This window comes from Schistocerca nitens, chromosome 2 (genome assembly GCF_023898315.1).
Source record: "Schistocerca nitens isolate TAMUIC-IGC-003100 chromosome 2, iqSchNite1.1, whole genome shotgun sequence".
NCBI classification, from domain to species: Eukaryota; Metazoa; Arthropoda; class Insecta; order Orthoptera; family Acrididae; genus Schistocerca; species Schistocerca nitens.
The window spans coordinates 671,334,745-671,356,831 of NC_064615.1; the positions used below are offsets into that span (position 1 = coordinate 671,334,745).

General features: G+C 43.1%; 1 protein-coding gene across 1 annotated transcript in view; it reads right to left on the reverse strand.

Annotated features, from left to right (window-relative positions):
- Nucleotides 1-22,087, reverse strand: part of LOC126236786 (putative inorganic phosphate cotransporter) — a 205,097-nt gene that overhangs the window by 40,703 nt on the left and 142,307 nt on the right. The gene's annotated exons all lie outside the window — the stretch shown is intronic.

Genomic DNA, 22,087 nt, shown 5'->3' on the forward strand with positions numbered 1-22,087 from the left:
GAGAACGGCGCTTCAAATCTCAGTCCAGCCATCTACATCTAGGTTTTCTATGATTCCCCCAAATAGTTTAAGGCGAATATCGGGATGGCTCGATTGAAAGGGAGTCGTCAGTTCCCGTTCGCACCTTCCAACGATTCGCATACGTGCTCCATCTTTAATAACATCGTTGTCGCAGGGACTTTAAACTCTAATCTTCGTTCTTTCTTCGGATTAACACATACACCTGTCCTCACTACACTAAACCCTGCAGGCAGGTTTGGAATTTACGTGTCTAGAGATCATTAACTTAACGGCAGCGTCTTCCTCCCACGCTAGCCAAATACTGACAATAAAAATTGCTCCCAGCAGCAGGATTAGAAATTTCTGTCTTGGGTCGAGCAACACAGTAAACGCGTTAGTGACCTCGGCCAAAAAAGTCGATGGCTTTTTTTTTCAGTCCATGCCCACGATTATATAGGGTGTTACAAAAAGGTACGGCCAAACTTTCAGGAAACATTCCTCACACACAAAGAAAGAAAATATGTTATGTGGACATATGTCCGGAAACGCTTACTTTCCATGATAGAGCACATTTTATTACTTCTCTTCAAATCACATTAATCATGGAATGGAAACACACAGCAACAGAACGTACCAGCGTGACATCAAACACTTTGTTACAGGAAATGTTCAAAATGTCCTCCGTTAGCGAGGATACATGCATCCACCCTCCGTCGCATGGAATCCCTGATGTGCTGATGCAGCCCTGGAGAATGGCGTATTGTATCATAGCCGTCCATAATACGAGCACGAAGAGTCTCTACATTTGGTACCGGGGTTGCGTAGACAAGAGCTTTCAAATGCCCCCATAAATGAAAGTCAAGAGGGTTGAGGTCAGGAGAGAGTGGAGGCCATGGAATTGGTCCGCCTCTACCAATCCATCGGTCACCGAATCTGTTGTTGAGAAGCATACGAACACTTCGACTGAAATGTGCAGGAGCTCCATCGTGCATGAACCTCATGTTGTGTCGTACTTGTAAAGGCACATGTTCTAGCAGCACAGGTAGAGTATCCCGTATGAAATCATGGCGGTGAATCGAGGAAGTACAGTACATACTGACGAAACTAAAATGAGCTCTAACATGGAAATTAAGCGTTTCCGGACACATGTCCACATAACATCTTTTCTTTATTTGTGTGTGAGGAATGTTTCCTGTTTGGCCGTACCTTTTTGTAACACCCCGTATAATACATATTCGAAATAATCGCAATTTATACGGTATCAGGCATACTTATCATGCCCGACAGAACCATTGCATGTCATCAAACCACAAACATATTCGCCAAGTTTTTCGCCTTGTCTGGGAATTTTATTTTCGTAAGAAAAAGGATCTGTTTCAGCAATTCTCTTGACTTAGTCTGAGTCCTTTTACTAACTTCCTACATGTCAATTATGTTACAGCTGCTCTTTCCCATACAAATCACTTTTATATCGAACTATACACTAGCATTATACATGGGTGTAAAACGGTTTCTATAGCACACATTGATAAGGGGTGGGTTTATATGGTAATACGTGTCGTGTAAAAGAATGGGATGCATACTCTCGCGGAAATCAACTCTGGTCAGCTATAGATGGAATTACATCAGATTTTTTTTGTATTCAGTTATACACTGAATATTTGCACCCATATGAAAACCCTTCTTGTATGCCGGTGTGACTACTCATTCCTTACATCTCCTGCACACGCTTTTACTCAAGGAATTTGTGATATTTTACCATTCAAATGGGAGCTAATTCAGCTGTATAGAATATGTTTTATGCTGCTGATGCACTGTGAACCCTGTGTTCAGATGCAGGTGAATTGGTTACTCTTTGCTCACAGCTCCGTGTAGTGCTGGATTCGGTCGCGCAGGTTGAGGCTGTTGCCAATGGGCATCACTGGGGGGATTGGGGGGGGGGGGAGGGCAGATGTGGGGATCCAAGGGACGTTTAGCAGACGTCTCACATGTCCCTCGATTGGTCCACTAATGTGGTCAGCCCAGTTACGGTCCACACTGAAGATGACCCCTCACCTGTGCTCGAGTAGAAGGTCTTTTAAAAGTGTGTCAGGCAGCAAAAGATCTTCAAGGGGACTAACTGAAAGAACTTTTCTGACAAACGGGTTTCAGGCGCTCTCTGAGGCTGATAAAAGATCTTGAGCCAGATTCAGTCACTTCAGAGTCGAGGTATTCACAGAGGATGGGATTATCGGTCATTGGGAGCTCCAACGTTAGGTGCGTGATACGGCTTCCTAGGCCCTTGGATGCAAAGGAGGGGAAGAACCCCAGTATGCACTCTGTATGCACACAGGGAGGAGTCATCCCAGATGTGAAACAGGTCCTATCTGATGCCATGAAGTCTACATGGTGCAGCAAACTGCAGGTGGTAGCTCATTTTTGTATTAAAGATGTGTGTCACTTTGGATCAGAAGATATTTCCTCTTCTTGCATCTGTCTGAAGTGGTAAAGACAGTTGGTCTGTCTTGCAAGATGAAGGCAAACCTCACCATAACGTAGCTTCACTGACATGGAGGACGGCTCATACAGTTCTGCAACTGTGTTTACTGCAGATTCCTTGAACTGCGTAATAGGCTGTAGGTGTCTCGGAATCTGCTTGATAGATCAGGAGTCAATTACACAGAGGAGGTGGCCACGTGCCTAGCAGGTGGTGTATGAAATGGACTGGGCTGTTTTTTAGGTTAGAGGGATGCGGAAGTGTAGAAACAGAGGTTCAGTCTCAAAGGCTGAAGGGCAAATGCAGCACGAAGGTAGACCTAGGAGACATTGGTATTGTAGTTTTGAATTGTCGTGGGTGTGTTGGCAAAGAATCAGAGCTCCAGGCGCTTATAAGAAGGACTAAGCAGTAGTCGTTATAGATACTGACATCTGGAAGCCAGAGGTAAGTTCTGACAAAGTTTTTTTTACCCAGAACCAAACGGTATTCAGACATTAAACTCTGTCTGAACAGGACTTGAAGGCTCAACGGTACCGAACGATCGCCATGTCATTCTCTGTCCATGCGCCTCACTGTATACTTATACGGAGGGGCATGCGGTCAGCACACCGCTCTTCCAGCCGTTGCCAGTTTACGAAACCCGAGTGGCTACTTGTCGATGAAGTAGCTCCTCAATTTGGCCCACGAGGTTGAGTGCACCCCACTTGGCACCAGCGCTCGGCAGACCTGGGCAGTCTCTCATCCAAGTGTTAGCCAAGCCCGACATCGCTTAATCTGACAGAACCGATATTGCAACTGGGGCAAAGCCGGTGGCCAAAGGTGCTCAGAAAGGACTGATTAAATTCAGATGGTGGTACCGTGTTCGTTGTTGTTAGAAGTAGTTCAACTTTTAGTATAACTGAAGTAGATTTTTGCTGCCAGGCATTATAAGTAGACGTTATACCTGGCAACCAGAAAAATTAATAATTAGTTCTTTTTATCGATCCAAAGATTCAGATGATGTAGTTTCTGTAAGATTCAAGTAAAATCTGAGTCATTTCGGATAGGTATCTGACTCAAAATTAAATTTGGTGGTGACTTCAACCTGTCCCTAACATGTTGTCGAAAATACTTCAATAAAGTCGATGGCAGACATAAAACATCGCCCGAAATTGTACTAAACGCCTTCTCCGAAATTTCTTCGTAAGAGACAGTCTCCATTCCTTTCAAATAGCTATGTAAGCATAGACCAGATGTGGTTTCAATTCAAAGAAACGTTTTTGACGGCAGCTGGGAGTTTCATACCAAGTAAATTAATAAGAGACGAAACAGAAACCCATGGTACACAGAACAGGCCAGGACACAGTTGCAGAAACAACGAAAAAGCATGTCAAATTAAAAATAAAGTCTTAAAGCTGCTCAAGTTTCACAGAAGCACGAAATCTAACTCCAATTTCAATAAGGGATGCTTTTAATAGTTTCCACAATGAAATTCTGTTCCGAACTCTGGCAGACAATTCGAAAAGATTCTGGTACACCAACGGCAACACACAATCAATAGCTTTACTGTGCGATAGCAATGGTAATGTTTCTAATGACAGCACTACTAAAGTGGAGTTACTAAATGTGGTTTTCGGAAATACCCTCAGCAAAGAGGATGCAGTAAATATTCCAGAACTGAAATCAGTAACAGCCGTCAACATGAGTAACTGAGAAATAAATACCTGGTTGTAGCAAAAAAACGTACATCACTTAACACAGGCAACTCTTCCTGTCCGGATTGTGTATCAAGTAGATTTATTTCGGAGTATGCTGATGTAATAGCTCCATATTTAATTATCATATACAACAGCTTGCTGGACGTAATGTCCTTACCTACAAAGGTCGCATCAATACACAAGAAAGGACACACGATTAGAGGGCTGTTCTGAATTACAGAAACATAGCGGTCACATCAGTTTGCAGTAAGATTCTGGAACACATGTCGAGTTAAATATATCGAAGAAAACGATCTATAGATACACAGCCAATACTAATTCGAGAAGTATATATATATATATATATATATATATATATATATATATATATATATATATATATATTTTTTTTTTGTGAAAGTTTCAAACATACCTGTTACTCAGCAACCGTATACTAGTCACAACATAGGATTATACAGCCAATCGGTTGCACATAACTGGTAGGTACGTTGACTGACGTTTCGACACCTACTATGTGTGTCTTCATCAGAATAAAATTTTGCTAAATTCTAAAGTGGGTATGACAAAAAGACATTAACCAAGATGACAATTTTCTTGACATGCAAACGTTACGTACATAAAATTACATTGCTAAAAAGCAATGGTGAGAATTTACAGCAGCTATGCTCAAGTCACAAGCGAACTAAAACGTCCTAGACTTTGCCACTGGTGCCCAGTTGGGAACAGCATCAGACTGATCGGCCCGGTAGCTCATTACATTGCTGCCAAGAAAACACGAGTTGCGCCGCCTATCGGGAACGGACTGTGACATGTGCTCATTTTGAACATTATAGCAGAAAAAATTGAAAAAAGGACAGTTAATTTTAAAAAATATAAAGAAAGAGCGCTTAATGTCTTTTTGAAAATATACAGTAGTCAAGCATATTAAGTATAACAGAGCCATCTGTTAGGCTTTACAGAAATTACTATTACGCAAAGGACAGAATGATACGAAAAATGTCTTTTTGAAAATATACAGTAGTCAAGCAGATTAAGTATAACAGAGCCATCTGTTAGACTTTACAGAAATTATTACGCAAAGGACAGAATGATATAGAAAAAAATTAAATTACAAACAGCTGTACAATCCAGAAAATTTTTGCATGAAGTAACTTCAGCAGGACAAATCTATGAGATAAGAAATAAGTGTTTCCGAACCAGGAGCAGGGAAAATATAGCAAAAAATAGAGAAATGAAAATCCCGCGTGCAGTGGACTGAAACAATTCAAAAATTTTTGTTACGTAGTTGTAACTGTTCACTGAGGATGAGGCCATCGTTCTCAGAAACATGCTTGAAAATCTCCAGCTCTTCGAGTATATCGAGTCTATGACCTTCCTTTCCTCTATGCAAAAGGGAAATTTCTTCAGTGCCTTTCGGTTTGTCTCCGGAAATTAGCAGATGATCACCAAAAGTGGAATTGTGTACATTAGTGCCTCTTTTTACCAAGAAATGTTCCTTCTGCCTGACAATAAAAGACCTTCCAGTTTGTCCTATATAATAAACGGGACCGTATCACAAGTGATTTTATATACTCCTGAATTGTGTATCGGAGAAGCTGTAGACTTAAGATTGTGAATGAGATTTTTTCCAAGGTATTGTTCGTGGAAAAGGCAACTTTGAATCCATATTTTTTAGTCAAAAGACGACGAATTTTATACGAAATAGGACTTAAAAATGGAACGGAGAAATATTTTTGTACTCGTTACTGTCAGGAATAGCGCTGTTGCCTGAAGCGGTCACTTTAGCGTCAGTTTTAACTTTGAAGATCTTGTCAACTAACGTGGAATCACAGCCGTTATTAACTGCAATAGTTTTTGTTATGTTCACCTCTTCATTAAGCATGTCAGGTGACAAAGACTGCGCTTTGAATGGCTGAATGGAAAAATGTTTTCTTATGGGAATGAGGACGCACTGAACTAGCGGGCACAATTTGATCTGTATTAGTGGCTTTTCGAAAAATACCGAAAGAAAGTCTGTCGTTGTCAACAGCAATCGTGGGCTCCTAATAATTAAGCTGACGGTCATTATTTTGTAACTCACAAGTGACGCCTACTTTTTCATGAAGACTATTGAGAATTTCAAACAAATGATGTATTCCTTCTCGGGAACCACTGTATGTGATCAAAATGTCATCTACGTATCGAGCATAAGACAAAATACCAAGATCAGAAGCTGAAAAATTATTGAAGACTTTCTGCTTCAGCGAATTAATGAAATTATCGGCCAAGATGCCTGCCACGGGGTTAGCCATTGCTTGGCCGTCAGGGTGATGGTATAATTTGCCATTGCAAACAAAACAGTTATATTTTACTGATATTCTTAGCACACGAATTATATCAGTGATTTGCTCATCAGAAATAACTTTTTTCATAGTACGTAAGATATCGCTTTTTTAGCAATGTGATTTTACGTAAGTAATCGTTGTACGTCATGAAAATTGTCTTCTTGGTTAAGGTGTTTTCTTGTCTTACGTAATTTTCTATGCATTATTTTATAGGCTTTAGTAAAACTTCAATCTGATGAATACACCCGTAATAGGTGTCGAAACCTAGGTCAATGTACCTACTAGTTATGTGCAACCGCCCGCAGCTCGTGGTCGTGCGGTAGCGTTCTCGCTTCCCGCACCCGGATTCCCGGGTTAGATTCCCGGCGGGGTCAGGGATTTTCTCTGCCTCGTGATGAATGGGTGTTGTGTGATGTACTTAGGTTAGTTAGGTTTAAGTAGTTCTAAGTTCTAGGGGACTGATGACCATAGATGATAAGTCCCATAGTGCTCAGAGCCATTTGAACCATATGTGCAACCTGTTGGCTGTATAATTCTGTGTTGAGAATGTTGTAAAGCAGAACTCACCCTATATTCACACGGAGTAATGAGTGCTATCGACAGCAAATCCCAAGCTGATTCCATATTTTCAGGTTTCCAACAGAGTTTTGACACCTTTCCTGAAAAGCGGCTTCTAGTCGAACTGCGTGCCTATGGAGTATCTTCCCAGTTGTGCCACTGGATTTCTTCTCAGAAAGGACACATTTCGTAGTAACTGATGGGATGTCATCGGGTGAAACGGAAGTCATATCCGGAGTTCCCCGAGGAAGTGTTAGACATAGTCTGCTGTTTCTAATCTATATAAACGATTCTGGAGGTAATGTGAATAGCTGTGTTAGATTGTCAGCACGTTATACTGCCGTTTACCGCCTAGAAAATTCATCAACAGATCAATACGAACTGCTAAATCATTTACACAAGGTAGCTGTATCGTGCAAAAAGTGACAGTTTACCCTGAACAATAAAAAAATGTGGCACCCTCCATAAGAGTACTAAAAGAAAAACCAATAAATTTCTGTTGCACAATAAATAACAGATGTAAAGCTTGTCGACTCAACTAAATACCTAGGGATCACAATAATGAGCAACTTAAAATTGCAATCCTCAATCGGAAAATGTTGTGAGGAACACGAACTAAAGACTGTCTCTTACTGGCAGAACGCTTACAAGATGCAACAGATCTAGTAAAAAGACTATCTGCACTACGCTTGTCCGTCCTCCGCTAGAGTAGTTTTGCACGGTATGAAATCCGTACCATATAGGATTGATGGAGGACATCGAAAAAGTTCAAAGAATGGCGAGTCTTTTCTATTATCACGATGTAATATGTGACTTGAAATGAGAGAATTTTTTTCAAATGTCCATATGGGAACCATGGCAATTGAATGAAAGATGTAGGCCTACTTCATGTCAAAAGGTCAATATGCTAAACCCACATTTTGTTAATTAGGTTGATTTGCTTAATAATTGTTTTGTTGAGACTATAAGAGACTGGTATTTCTTTGTTTTAATGTTTTCTAATTCACAAAACACTGTACAAGCGTTGCGACTGAGTGGCCTTGCGTGTGGGTACTGCCGTGTGCAAAGAGCGCAACAAAGGCGGAAACACGAAACAGCGGATTCATGTGGGAGAGTCGTTATGGTAGACGCAAGCGTGTGAACACGAGTGAGATAAGTTCTGGCGAAAATGTTAAATGTTCCTTTATCAACCTGAGTGGTATCGAGGCAGAAGATTCTTGGGCTGGACAATAGGAAAAGTAGTTTACACAACGCAAATAGCTGAAGTGCAAGAAATACAGACCACTTCGATGGCAATGTGGCCTGTGTCTACCAAGGACGTAATGGCGTCGAAATGTAGGACGGCGTACATGTAACTATGGCTATAAGTATGGAGACGTGAAGACATCATCCAGCCGCCAGTCCAGCTCAGCTACAGCATCTCAGATCGTATCGGCAAAAGGCGAGGCAGAAAACTGTTGTTTAATAACTTTCAGACAGGTTCAGGGAATCACTAGTCAGTAATTTCAATTTATGATCATATTAGCAACAATAGGTCAAGTCACTGAAATTCTTGCAAAGCTATTTTACTTTAAACTGCATTCATCTTTCCTAAAGTAAATTCAATTTAAATATCGGTATAAATAACCAAGTAAATTATTAGCACAGTATAAGGACAAAATCTTGTCATTTTAAACACAGTAATACTACTTTATCAGAGAAAAGACAATATGATCGCTTTTCATAGGTCAGTTATTTTTAAAAAATACCTGAACCGCGATTTATTTTCAAAGAATATTCTTAAGAATTTATTTTATTTACTAGCAATTCATCAAGAACATTAACACATTTAATCACACTATGTTAGCATGGAAGTAGTTGCCAGGGAGTAACTGATGAAATCATAACCAAATTCCTTTTAACAAAAGGGAATTTTATTCACTGTAATAGTACCTAAAAGTATTTTTTAAAAGAAACAAATTTAAAATTATAATCAGAAGGCTCCCTCTAAATATCAAAGTTACAATTTATTCAGAGGCAGAAAGAAACACAACAGCCTCTGAAAGATTACACTGGTGCAAATCTGCAACACACCAGATAACTTTAAACTAAGAGTTTTAACAATTTAGACAAGCACACAAACTATGCACCCCTTGTAGGAGGGATGGAAATGGTACAAAACACTAACAATTAAAATATTAACCTTGCCACCGAAGGTGCTACTTGATTTTAACTTCTAAGAAAAGTCCTACGGTGAAAGGGCAGCAACGTTATATACTAAAATGATCATTTAAATAAAATCCCATGAAATGCAATCTTATATAAAATTCTACAAGGTTGGCTAAACAACGGTTAAGATGCTCTACAGTACACAGATACCGCCTCTCAAGATCATAGGCAATAATATCAAAGTTTCCAAAGCTCAAAACATATTTCAGATACTAGGCCGTTACACTCCAAGCAATAAATTCGTTAACACACCAAATCCGACAAACATGACAGAGGCAGCTACTAACATACGGTAGATAGGAAGATTACCGAACAACCCGAACCGCAGGTTGCTCTAACCCGCCCCTACTCCACAAGGGAAAAACGGACCACCTAATTTATAAACAACCACCTTCCCGCGGGTGGGCAAACGGAGAAGAATGATGGGATGACCCCCAAGCAAAACGGCCGGTGACCTCACCAAGAAAACAAGTAGAATTTAACAAGAGTAAATCAAACAAGATATCACCAATCACGTAACTTCTAATAAACTGCGATTTCTCGAGAAGACCTGGCGCAGCACCCCCCAAATCGCTCTCCCGAACCGTCCGCTGCCAGCCGCTTCAACGGACGCAGGAAGGCGCGCCGATCTCCCGTCTCACGGCGTCGCAGCTCGCACCGGCTAGACTGATGTCGTGGGTTGACTCCTGTTACTCTCGTGTCGACCGCGAAGTCACTACCCCTCGCTATACGCGGCGGCCCTCTGGACTCACGTGGCGACCTCACATGCGCCGACGCTCAAGATGGACAAGTCATCTCGTGTCTCAGTGCGCGACCGACCAACCGATCGATCCAACCGCCAATGACCATTGCCTGAGCAAACTCGAGCAGACTGGCAGCCCAACGCGCAGACTCAGATGCAGGAACTAAGCCCCGACCGGGCGACCACTCGCTGAGTTCTCTTACTGGCGGAGTGGAAAGACTCTCATTTTGCCGGCTTTAAAGGTTGATCCGAACGACAGACATACTAGAACTCCGAACGATAGACAGACACTAACTGCCTAACAAATGCGGACGAGACACAGACTAGCAAGCTGGGGACGAGAGACTGACCCAGACTAAACGACTGACGAACTCATAGCGCCCCTTAAATGCACGTGAACAGGCTACCTTTCCCCTTTCCTACCAGAGGGGGACACGAAAGTTGCGATTGCCACAGCGGCGCCACCGCCAGAAACGGAGGGCGACTGCTTCACACTTCGCGCTGCAGCATGCTCTTCAAAACAGCAATTTTTACCACGGCTCAATACCTTTCCTTTAATGAAAAAGTTATCGAAAAGAATTATTGAAAGTTAATACAAACTCAGTACATTCTTGGTCACTGTACATAACAGTAGCACTGCATCAATAGCAAGTGCACCAAGAGCAAAAGTTCAGTTTACTTTTCCATCTTTTGTTAAAATTAAATTTCACGTTACAATTTCATTATTTTCATGTTCCCTTCGGAAATGTGGACGTGAACTTTTACGGTAAGTGATCATTGTTCTCTTTGGATCTGGCTGAGAATGTCTGCTGTTACGACCGTCGAATGGAATCCAAAACGCAGAGTTGAGTGCGTAATGTAGGCTGTGCAACTGTGTATGAGAAATGTCGCTTTGCAAGGGGAGGGAGTGTCACGGATATGATACAAGAGTTGGGGTGGCGGTCATTAAAACAAAGACGTTTTTTGTTGCGGCGTGATTTTTTCGCAAAATGCGAATGCTAAAATATTTGTTTGACTCCGACTTACATAGGGAGAAGTGACCATCTTAATAAAATAAGAGAAATTAGAGGTCTCGCCGCAAAATTTAAGTGTTCATTTTTCCTACCTGCTTTTTGGGAGTGGAACGGCCAAGAAATTGTTTGAAAGTCATATTTCTTCCGAGCACTTGCATGTGAATTGTAGAATAGTGATGTACATATGGAATGACGAGACAGAGAGGTTTACAGAAACGAATGTCTGGGCCATTTCGCGGTCATTACAAGTCGCATTTTTCCCTAGTGAATGATTCACATTTTAATTTTACAGGTGATAATTAAAATAAGAAAATCAGTCAACAGAAATAATAGTCTGTAACGACGCAAGGCACTGCTTATGAGAACAGACATAGGTAATGGCCAGCAAACTGAAGTTAGACGTAGCCTTGCATTAGACACGTATCACACTTGGACAAAATAACAAGGCACGGAACAGTAGTAAGCGGGCGAAAGCAAGCAGTAATTTTTCCAAATCTCAATGTGCAAGCGACATAGAACTACTGATAATAGACAGAGGCCCGCGCAATATACACAGTTTCAGAAATGTGTTAGGCAATTACCCTACCTGACTGCCAGACCGATGGCAGGTGATTCATCAATAGCTGTATTAATTATTCTTGACAGTCAGTTAAGCGCACGCAAAAGAGATAATCAGCTAAATGAAGCAGGTTGCTATTCCTACACTCTGACAGATAGCCGCTGAAGATCGATACAGAGGTAAATGCTCAGTAGTTAAAATAATTCAGATATGAAGAAATCTACTGGCGGTGGCAGAGATTGGTTTTCGGGGGAAGGGCGGATGCACTCATCCCAGCAAGCTCTCTGAAAACTTTTACAGATGAGAATTATACGAGGGTTGGAACTTTAATAGTGGAAAATATTTATTTACAGCTCGTACAAAATAGATACGTGTTTCAAAGGTTTACTGACCTTCAAAGTAGTCACCAGCATTGTGTATAAACCGTTGCCAGCGATGTGGAAGTCGTAGGACACTCTTAGCAGTGCCAGTTGTGTTGACAGTTCGAGAGGCGCCTTTATTGCCCGACGAATTTGTAGCAGTTCTGAAGCCGTGATGTGTTTTCTTCCATTTAGAGATCGAGTTGAACTCGCGAGGGTTTAAGTGAGGGAGCACTTAGCAGCCCCATCAGTCAATCACATCAGTAACAGCTTTGCTTGAGCGTTGTCCTGCAAAATGATGGTCAGGTCCTGCAGAAATTGTCATCACTTCTGCCTCTAAGCTGGTCGTAGGTTGTGTTCCAAAAACGAACAGCAGAGAGACAGAAGTGATGACACTTTTTGCAGGACCTGAGCATCATTTTGCAGGACAAAGCTCAAGCACGTACTGTGCAAGATGTAACTGATTTGTTTGACTGATGGGGCTGCTAAGTGCTATACCACCAACTGCACCCCCCTGTCTAATGCCATCGTGAGTTCAACTCGATTTCTAAACTGAAGGAAACACTTCACCGCATTCGCTTCAGAACTGCTACAAATTCATCGGGAAATAGACCGCGGCGCTCGAACTGCCTGTGGTGTCACCGCCAGACACCACACTTGCTAGGTGGTAGCTTAAATCGGCCGCGGTCCATTAGTACATGTCGGACCCGCGTGTCGCCACTGTGAGTGATTGCAGATCGAGCGCCACCACAAGGCAGGTCTCGAGAGACTGACTAGCACTCGCCCCAGTTGTACGGACGACATTGCTAGTGACTACACGTACGAAGCCTTTCTCTCAATTGCCGAGAGACAGTTAGAATAGCCTTCAGCTAAGTTAATGGCTACGACCTAGCAAGGCGCCATTTGTACCATTGCATGTATCTCAAGATAGTCTCACTTGTATCATCAAGAATGCTGTATACCAAAGGACGATATAAAAGTTAAGTGTTCTAGTAGCTACGTTCTTTTCGTTATCACATTCATTACGAATCCTGTTCCAGACTTCGCGCCAGTCGGTGTGTGTGTACGTGTGCCCTTTCGGCTACCCGTCTCTGTGGACTGGCTGCCTTGTCAGTCCACTACACTGCCAACACAACTGGCACTGCTAAGAGTATCCTACGACTTCCACATAGCTGGCATCGGATTATACACAATAATGGTGACTACTCTGAAGGTGAGTAAAACTTTGAAACACGTATCTATTTTGTACCAGCTGTAAATAAATAGCTGCCACTACTAAAGTTCCAACCCTCATATATATATATATATATATATATATATATATATATATATATATATATATATATATGCTTTCAGCAATAAAATAAGGGTAATAGCAATGAGTTACAAAGAAAACTAAATTAGTTACAGGAAACGGAGTGTTAAAATAATAAATGTTAGTAGTTAATAAGAAAATAATAGAAAGATAGGAAAGAGATTATCTGCAAATTTTCTTTTAGAGTTAAAGCAAAATGTAACATAAATTCTGGTTCATGTTGTTGCTATTCCTGGTGGAAGGACCTCGGCAGAAACGTCGAACCTGTCGCACCTGATGTAGAATACAAAATTATGTCTTCTTATTTTGCTATGCATGACTCTGTGTGTATTTGTTTCAGCTATCTAAGAAGTATTACTACTTATTACATCTTTTAATTGATGCTGTAGGGCATGCCCATTGCACTATTTGTAATAGTATATCTAAACGTAATTCTATATGTTTGTACATGTGATTTTATGTTGTATGATTGTGCGCATGATGCTGTTTCCCCTGACTAGTGCCACAGGCGTGAGGGAAGCCCCGGAACTTAAACTTCGAGCCTCACCTCCCCGTACGGCGTATTCCTTAGAAGTAATGAGTGTCTCTATTCCTATATTAGTCATTTTCCTTTAGATTCTTTTTCAAGAGAAGCTTCGATACACGAACCAGTCGCATGCTATGTCTGCTTTGCTTATAATTATCTTATTTATCTACTTCAGGTGTCGTACTGCTTGTGTGTGGCGCATTGGTTAGCACACTGGACTCGCATTCGGAAGGGCGACGGTTCAAAAAAAAATGTTCAAATGTGTGTGAAATCTTATGGGACTTAACTGATAAGGTCATCAGTCCCTACGCTTAGACACTACTTAAGTTAAATTATCCTAAGGACAAACACACACACCCATGTCCGAAGGAGGACTCGAACCTCCGCCGGGACCAGCCGCACAGCCCATGACTGGCGACGGTTCAATCCCGCGTCCGGCCATCCTCATTTAGGTTTCCCGTGATTTCCCTAAATCGCTTCAGGCAAATGCCAGAAGGGTTCCTTTGACAGGGCACGGCCGACTTCCTTCGCCATCCTACCCGAATCCGATGAGACCGATGACCTCGCAGTTTTGTCCCCTCCCCCAAATCAATCCAATCCAACTCAACTCCTTGTGTTATGAGTATGTATCAAATGTTGTCGTCGTTGTTGTGTTTGTCATTTTATGTATCTGCATCTACATCAGTTCTGTGACAGTGTCTCGATCCTGTCGTCGTCTGACTGTTTCAGATCTGCCGTATGGATTACCGGTCTGAAGACGTCATGCAGTGTTCTTGAAATCATATCAGAGATACTGCCTAGAGCACACCGTTTGTCTATGTCTTTGATGTCACTATATTCTGTCTCAGGTCGTACGTTTGTAAGTGTGTTGCAGTGTAATGCCGCGCGTTCAGGAGACCCATGTCTCACATGTGCATGGAGCGCTCTGGCTAAAACCGTCGGCACACGGACCGTGCTGCCGAACGTTAACGTTGAGCGTACCAAGTTCAACGTGCTGCTGAACGCTCAGGAATGATGCGACTTGTGCATACGGTACGTGGGCCCCAACGTGGTATACGCGATCGCAACGCACTCCAGCGACAGTTGAGGGATGTTTCTAGTTCGTTAATCACACTGTTTACTCAACGGGCGCGCCTGAAATTCCCACGTTACCTCTATTAAAATGCACATTTCTTCCATCGTCCACGAAAAGGAAAGTACCATGTCCAATCAATAAGGACACAGCTTATAAAAGTTCCATTACAAACAGTGCGGTACAAATTTGGAATACTTCTCCGCATAAGGTAAACATTATTTCATCATTCCCACATTTTAGTAAAACCCCAAGGTCAGTCTTACTTGATCACTGTTCCTACCCAATAGCAGAATGTTTGCAACATGTGAATTACGAAGCGTAAAAGAAAAAGGAGCAAAATATCTTTATACAAGTAGCGTAAGCTGTCCTTTAGATTAAGCTAATCGAACAAAGTCACCCCTCAAAAAAAGTTGAACTTGTATTTACATAAAATCAAATATTGTAGTCTATACTTATTTTTAACTAATAATAAAGTATCAGAACCTAATAAAAACGCGAATGTTAGGGGAAAAAATATTGTGTCAAGACACGGACCACTGCCCCAACAGAAAACCTCATTATTATCCAGTGACGCTATTCATTACGCTAAACCAACATCACACGTCTTGTATCTAATCATAGTATCTTACGTCTCGCTAAAAACCTTAATCGTAGATATTTTACTAACTGAAATTTAATTACGACACCTTGTACCAAGAACAATGCGTTTTGGGTGGATCTTCAGTGTGTCGCTGCCTTCAAATAGCCTACTCTCATTATACGCAAGTTACAATAATTCTTTTGCCACGAATATGATGTTTCTCATTATTTTATTGGAACGAATCAAACAGTTAACAACGGGTTTTCCAGTGATTCTCAATTTGCTGGTGCTCGGAACGGCATATATACATACAGGCTTGAAATGATTGCCAATATGGCGCCTCACAACTCTGTACTGAAGGGAGACGGCGTGCTTGTGACGTAGGTGGCGTTGTGCCATCTCATTGGTCAACGCTCAGACGCACTCTCAGAATATCTGACACGCCACATATTGCTCTGCACGTTCGGGAAGACTCCCGAACGTGCTATTCCACTCTATGACGTCAGAAACTCGGCACGCTCAACGCTCAACGTTCGGATGCACGGTCCGTGTGCCGACGGCTTAAGGCGCTAGCTGTTTAATTCACATATGTATGTGATATTTCCCCCTGTTATTTCTCTAACATTGTCGTGCCACCCCTCTTCAGCCAGTAAGCCGCTTCTATGTGGCGGATAGCGACGTCAGTGAGGCAAGTCCCCAGAACCACCAAAGACCTTTATTGATGTGGTGCCAAAAGCACCCTACATTCTCTGTAGTATGGTCATCTGGCCTCTGCTCTCTTGGTTTCTATAGGTCACAAGACACACACAGTACGCCTACGAACTTTCTGCAAAGCATACTATGCCTTCATAGAGAGCTGTGTGATACGTTCGTAGCGTCCTCAAACGTAGTCTGTATTGTGTGACTTTAGCCTTGCAAGCTGGTGCGTTAGTTTCGCCACTTCGTCAACTCTCAGTCTGATATGCACATTGAAAGTAAGTCGTTCGTTATTATGTATTCCTAAATATCGCGTTATTTGTTTCATTTTTATTTTAACGCTATCCAGTTTAATAATTGTGTTCCGTTTCAGTGCCCCTTTGAGTAATAGATATATTGTTTTGTATGCAGCTATTCTGAGTTTGTTGCTGCACCAATTACTCATGAGAAGTTATGTAGTTTTGTTTTCTAGGTGTATTGGTGAGTTTTCTGATATAACAACTAATAAATCTTCTGAATAAGCGACTACCCCGTTCATTCCGTCATCCGCATCCAAGCTGTTTAAGGCTGGCTCGACAGCAATGTCTCAAAATACTGGTCCACAGGTTGAGCCTTGCGTGCATCCTTTCGGTATTTTCTTGACTAATTTCTGGTGGCAATAATCTAGTAAGCTGTTATACGTACAGGGCAGTTGGTAATTGCATCTCCCTCAACCTAACGAACAACGCAGGCCACCAAAAGTGTGATGTCGATTAAAGTTGCAACTGCATATTTATCGTTTATCGTTTGTATTGTTTCTAATGCGCGGTTGACTGCCTCAGCTATTGATCTTTTTGCCGTAAAACAACACTGATGTGGGCTTAGGCCAAAGAGCTGCCTGTGTGATCGTAGTCGATTACAAAGAAGCCGCTCTTGTACGTTAGCCAATGTTCTTAGGAGGCAGACTGGCCTGTATGTTTTGGGGTCGGTTGGGACCCTGTCCTCTGACTTCTTAACAATGACCACGTTGTCTGTTTACCAAAAAGCAGAGACCCTTACTTGCTGTAAGGCGTCGTTTGGCATGTCCACCACAAACTGAGTGAACTGTGTGACAGTATTTTTAAGAGTTCCCGAAAGTATTTCGTGTTGGCTGAGCGCTTTTCTATTTTTTTTTAGTCTGTCTATCGCTAGTCCTACTTCACGGGCGAAAGGTATGGTAACACTAACACTTTCGTAAACATTGCTCATCTGGTCACTTCAAGGCCGCATGGTGGTGTTGATCGTGTGTTTCTTGGTCATCAGGAAGCAGCTAACTGAGCAGAAACTCTGCCGAGCATCTCCAGCCGTGTGACGTCAGAGTGACTGCCTTTTGTAATGTTGACAGAAATGTTGGGATCTTCATTCTTTTAGTCTGTAACTTAAAGCCCCCCCCCCCCCATACGTTGTCCTCTATTTGTGTTTTAACAAAGTAGTCGCAATGGTTTTGTCTTGTTCTGTTTAGTTCTTTTTTGTATTTTTGTTTGTCGTCACTGTACAGCTAAAGTCCGAGTTTTCGTTCTTTTGCTGTATTGGCTCTTTGGTAGTATCTTCTTTTATCATGTGGATCTTTCGTAATCTTGTCAACTCTGCAGACCGTGGTAGTTTATGTTCCGTCCGGCTTTTGCTCGTGGAATGGCTGCTGACTGCGCTCTCTCTCTTTCTTTTTTGTTTTCTGTTAAGTCTGTTAGAACATGCGTGGTGCAGTCTATGTTACCTCGGATAGCGTGTAGTGGAAAACTTTCTCTGTGACTCTGATTTTCTGCCAATTTTCCCTACCTAGAATTAATCCCTGATGTTGTGAGGTCGTGGTGTGTGTGTCCGTGTACGTGTCTGTATTTTGTTTCGTCCAGTACTTCCCATTTTGTTAAGTGTGCTAGTGAGTTTTTGTTTGCTAGTCATACATTACTGACTCCTCCAGCGTTGCTACAATATGTTGGTGCTTGTACTTCCCTCGTAATACAAATAGGTTGCACTCATTTATGATGTCAACTATTACATGTTCTCTAGTATTTGTTCTATTAGCATAGCAGAGCGTAGAGCGGACGTTAATGTCTGTGAGTATTAGTAGACTTCTACCTACGGAAAATTTTGCATCTTCTCTGCTTAGGTCTGCAAACGGTTCGATGTCGTACGAATTCTGTGCGTGCACTGAAGTGTCGCGACCGTTTGGCTGTGGCTTTGTGCTACTAAAAGTGCTGTGTAATCTTTGTCATCGTGAAGGTCGTGTTTGTTACTGCTATTGCAGCCTTTGCCTGTTTTGCCCTTGTGACGGTCGACGGTCGTGTAATGTTTTGGCAGCCCTGTAATTTTTTAAACCACACATGTATTGTTGCCGGAGACAGAGTATATCCGCTCCTGCTTCGTCCACAACCCTACCAAGTTCGATGGCTACTAATGAATTCCTCATACAGTTTAACTGTATAATCTTGAGAATGGAGATTTCGTGTTAGAGAAACACTGAAGTGTAGTCTCCTTGGCGTTGAGGTATACGCGTTTATGTGCTCTTACAAAGTAATTTTGGACTTTCTCTTAGTTCAAGCTCTTTCCCATCCGTGTACATGTTACTCCCAAGAGATCACAGAGTTCATGTTTGTCTGTTGGGAGGTTTACATTTCGGAGGATCGTGAGACGTGTAACTAAGCTCAGTGCCGTTTGAAATCTATCTCTGTTCTCGAGCCTACAGACACGTAGGTTTTTCTTGGTGTCGTCATAATGAATTACACTGGTTTTGTCACGTCCATGTTTCTGATCTGCATCTGGTGATACGTCCTGATGATTGTCCTTATTAGTTACCAGTGGGCCTGTAGAATCTGTATCTGTTTATTTGTTTGGGATACTCTGCATCTGCTGATAATATACGTAACACAGATGGCTATAAAATGGTTCAAATGGCTCTAAGCACTATGGGACTTAACATATGAGGTCATCAGTCCCCTAGACTTAAAACTACTTACACCTAACTAACCTAAGGACATCACATACATCCATGCCCGAGGCAGGATTCGAACCTGCGACAGTAGCAGCAGCGCGGCTCCGGACTGAAGCGCCTAGAACCGCTCGGCCACATGTGCCAGTACAGATGGCTGCAGATTGTCTTTGTTTGCATCGTTTGTACGAGACTCCTGGAAATTGAAATAAGAACACCGTGAATTCATTGTCCCAGGAAAGGGAAACTTTATTGACACATTCCTGGGGTCAGATACATCACATGATCACACTGACAGAACCACAGGCACATAGACACAGGCAACAGAGCATGCACAATGTCGGCACTAGTACAGTGTATATCCACCTTTCGCAGCAATGCAGGCTGCTATTCTCCCATGGAGACGATCGTAGAGATGCTGGATGTAGTCCTGTGGAACGGCTTGCCATGCCATTTCCACCTGGCGCCTCAGTTGGACCAGCGTTCGTGCTGGACGTGCAGACCGCGTGAGACGACGCTTCATCCAATCCCAAACATGCTCAATGGGGGCAGATCCGGAGATCTTGCTGGCCAGGGTAGTTGACTTACACCTTCTAGAGCACGTTGGGTGGCACGGGATACATGCGGACGTGCATTGTCCTGTTGGAACAGCAAGTTCCCTTGCCGGTCTAGGAATGGTAGAACGATGGGTTCGATGACGGTTTGGATGTACCGTGCACTATTCAGTGTCCCCTCGACGATCACCAGTGGTGTACGGACAGTGTAGGAGATCGCTCCCCACACCATGATGCCGGGTGTTGGCCCTGTGTGCCTCGGTCGTATGCAGTCCTGATTGTGGCGCTCACCTGCACGGCGCCAAACACGCATACGACCATCATTGGCACCAAGGCAGAAGCGACTCTCATCGCTGAAGACGACACGTCTCCATTCGTCCCTCCATTCACGCCTGTCGCGACACCACTGGAGGCGGGCTGCACGATGTTGGGGCGTGAGCGGAAGACGGCCTAACGGTGTGCGGGACCGTAGCCCAGCTTCATGGAGACGGTTGCGAATGGTCCTCGCCGATACCCCAGGAGCAACAGTGTCCCTAATTTGCTGGGAAGTGGCGGTGCGGTCCCCTACGGCACTGCGTAGGATCCTACGGTCTTGGCGTGCATCCGTGCGTCGCTGCGGTCCGGTCCCAGGTCGACGGGCACGTGCACCTTCCGCCGACCACTGGCGACAATATCGATGTACTGTGGAGACCTCACGCCCCACGTGTTGAGCAATTCGGCGGTACGTCCACCCGGCCTCCCACATGCCCACTATACGCCCTCGCTCAAAGTCCGTCAACTGCACATACGGTTCACGTCCACGCTGTCGCGGCATGCTACCAGTGTTAAAGACTGAGATGGAGCTCCGTATGCCACGGCAAACTGGCTGACACTGACGGCGGCGGTGCACAAATGCTGCGCAGCTAGCGCCATTCGACGGCCAACACCGCGGTTCCTGGTGTGTCCGCTGTGCCGTGCGTGTGATCATTGCTTGTACAGCCCTCTCGCAGTGTCCGGAGCAAGTATGGTGGGTCTGACACACCGGTGTCAATGTGTTCTTTTTTCCATTTCCAGGAGTGTATATGTCTGTGAGGATCTCGTGGCTGCATGTGTGTGGCATCTACACTGCCGTTACCTTCGTTCCAGCTAACAGTTGCTGGCGTTTTATTAACCTTTGATTTGTTTGTATACTGCTCGCATGTTACTGATATGTCTATTACAGGTACCTGAATGTGATGGATATCTGTAGATCCTCCGTAAGCAAAGCGAACTGGCTTTATGTGAGGTCTACATTTATATATACTTATTATACTTTATTATATTATTTATATATACTTATAAGAAGTCAAAAGGCATAAGATTGCATGATCTGGCAGGCAATTCCTCGTTGCACGCAAAGGGATAATTTTTTGAGGAAACTTTTCATTCAGCACAGCAATCGTTTCACGAGATGTGTGACATTCCGCACCATCTTTTTTAAACCAAAAATCGTCATTTTCATCAATAAGAGGGAAAACCCGATCAGAAAGCACGTCTCGGTAACGGTCGCTGTTCTCATCATTTTCAAAAGTGTACGGGCCGATTACTCTTCCTGCCCAGAGCCCACACCACACACTCGTGGGTTCTGGTTGCATCTCATCTTCCACAGTCACTCGCGGAGTTTCGTTACCCCAAATTATGCAGTTCTGCTGATGGACGTACCCACTGATGTGGAAGTGTGCCTCACCTGAGAAAATTATTCTTTTTGTGAAGTTCTCGTTCTGTGATTGTCGAACCAAGACCCATTGAGCAAATTGGTGTCTCTTTCCATGACCTGCAGGCTTCAACTCTTGTGTAAGTTGGATCTTGAACGGATACATTTTCAGATCTTTTGAAAGGATTGCATGCAGTAAACTTGGTGATAAATATAATTCTTGAGCTCGTCAGCGAACTGATTTTCTGGGGCTTACCGTCACTTTGTCACGCACCACACCAATGTTACCTTGCGTTCGAACAGAACGCTGTCGTCCTGTTTTCTTAACGTTTGATGCCGAACCCGTGGTCTCCAACTTCCGGATCAAATTCCGAACTGATGGTTCGGTTGGACGAGCATCACGTCCGAGTGTCGCAAGCAAATCACTAACAGTTGCGGCGGTCTTTCGCTGTTTTTATAATAACTTTTTATCATCTGAATACGTTGCTGAGTTCACCTGCTGCATGACGAAAATAAACATCAAACAATAATGCTCACTATACAAAAGCTATCAGGCTACTAATGGGAAGGATCGCAGATAACAAACGAAAAACCACGGCTGCCAACGGTCATATGATAAAATGGCGCAAAATTCAAATTCGTTCTTATTTGCCGGCCACCCGTTATTTAAGTAGAGTTGCGCTGTCCCCTCCTGTCCTTAATTTTAACTATGCTTCTCCACCACGACTGTCATTAAGGGGGAAGCCGAGGCGAACTAAGGCTGCAGTAGAAAAAGAGACTGACTTTAGG